We start from the raw sequence: 2,536 nt of genomic DNA on the forward strand, positions 1-2,536 counted from the left end.
TATGTCTGACCACCAATTTTTCATCTATTTCAAATTAAGATTTGTGAATATTCAATGAAGTGGGCGTAGCTCAACTGATTAGGTTCCTTGTGGTAGAATCAATCTACCCGGGTTCAAGTTCTGAACTTGACACAGACACTCGCATTTACAACTAACTATTTTTTAGTGGCAGACGATGTATCCATCATAGCGAGGCGTTCATGATAACTTCATCAATATCAAGATATGTCGGCTTCAGTCTTTTGGAGATGATCAAATGGGTAGGGGCGTACATGTGTGTATTTATAGAGGTGATTGCGCGCGCGTTGTGAGCGCATATGTTGTACTGTTTTTCTAAAAAAATGATATGTGAATATTCACCGAGTTATTTTTCTAAAGAAATATTCAACGCATATATATATATATATATATATATATATATATATATATATATATATATATATATATATATATATATATATATATATATATATATATATATATATATATATATATATATATATATATATATATATATATATATATATATATATATATATATATATATATATATATATATATATATATATATATATATATATATATATATATATATATATATATATATATATATATCGACTACTACTATTCTAGAAGAGGACAGGTTGAGGACGAGGCGTGAGATGTATCACATCCCAAGGAATTAAGGATGAAAGATGCACACGCATTTGGACCAAACCAAATGAATTAAATTCTGCCCAGCATCATCATGAGAAAATTCAGTCGCTGAGTGCCAACCATGCAATATCTGTCGGTAGATGTCCCGAAATACCCACGACACGGGCGTAAAGCAACGTCCGTATACAGTATCCATGACGGTCGAATGATCGATCATTGAGCTAGCTTGCATGTGTGCCTACGTGCATAGCATACGCACCGCGATGGGGATAGCCTGCATTCACGTCGATCGATCGATCGTCAAATCACCGGGCGGCGCGCGCGCGCACAAACCCAGGGAATACGCTGCCTTTTCTCCATCAACCGTTGGTGGCGCGGCCGGCGTCACCACTCGACGGCGACCGTGTCGGCAGCCGGCCCGGAACGCCCGGGGCACGGCCATGCTCCGGGACTCCGACGCATCGGCCGGGGTCGCCGTCGCGGGCATGGTCCTCGCGTCAAGGCCACTAGTGCTCCAACATTGGCATTTATGTGACGGGACAGGGACGGACGGGACGGTACACCGTACACGAAGCTCTCCCCGTGCCGTCGCCATCGTGCGGTGACGACGAACGAGCGAGCCAAACTGAACGCTCGTCGCCGTTGGATTGGAATGCCCGGATCGATTGACGCAGCATGCAAAGCGTTGTAACTCGTACGTGGGAGTGGCCCCGCCGGCCGGCTAGCGGGGGCGAAAGGGACGGGGCGGGTAACGCGTGTAACTAACATTCTTCTTGTAGCCCCCGCGCTCGGGGACAGGCGTGGACCGCAGGTCCGCAGGAATGGATGCAGATGCATGGTGCATGCACGGATGACGGATCGATCGATCGGCGCGCGCGGGATCGACGGGCGGACGCATGCATGGGACCGCGTCGCGGAGTGAATGCCGTGACCGGGGAGAGCCGTGTGGAGTCCGTGACGGGGAGGGCGCGTGTACGTACGAACGGCCGCGGCCGACGGGGCCCGGCTTGTCGCGCGGCCGGCGAAGTGGCTCACGTATACTTACTTTGACGCGGCCCGCGCGCGCCGGGGTTTGTCTTGCCCAGTTGCCCTGCATTATTGGGTATTCGGCCGTTGCATGCCGCGACGCGACGTACGGAACTAGAACTAGTCTACTTTTGTGATACCGACTGATACGTACTAGTAGCCTGATGATTTGATACGCAGGTGAGTATACGTGCGTACGTGGTACTCGGTCGTGGGTCGTGACATTTCACGGAGCATATTCTAATCGTTTGATTAAATGATGGCCGGCCGTCTCCTAGCTAGCTCATTGTCAACAACCACATGCTAGCGTATGGGCAAGGATCAAATCTTGCCAGGTTCAGGGGTGGGACCGTACTGTTGTGTCACGACTAGAAAAGCACAATCTTGCAAGATTCTTATTACGTGACAAAGATCAGCGAACCATCATTTAAATTGAAGTTGCAGGTGCCCTCTTGTTTCTTCCCCTTCTTCTTCCTCCGTGTTGATTCGATCGAACCATTCCAAAACAGTATACGTAGTGGCTGCTCGACTTTGACAGCTAGCAGAACTGTAGAATGCACAGTACGCATGCACGCACACAGCAGATGGACATTAGTGTGTCTTGCAAAGAAAGCATAGAACTTGCGCATAAAAAGTTCTACTTTTGATGGAAAAATACCATAAAAGGGAGTGCAACGAGCTCTATTAAACACAGGTAGTGTAGCTATGTATACTCTCTCTGGTTATATGCTTATTCAACGTTTTTTGACGAATACTTTGGGATGGTCCTGTTTCTATAACGTTTCTATGCATAATTCGACAATACGATCTATGCGTGCGATTTGCTCAAAGAATCTGGGTCTATTTGAGTCAA

This window comes from Oryza sativa, chromosome 1, assembly GCF_034140825.1.
Source record: "Oryza sativa Japonica Group chromosome 1, ASM3414082v1".
NCBI lineage: Eukaryota > Viridiplantae > Streptophyta > Magnoliopsida > Poales > Poaceae > Oryza > Oryza sativa.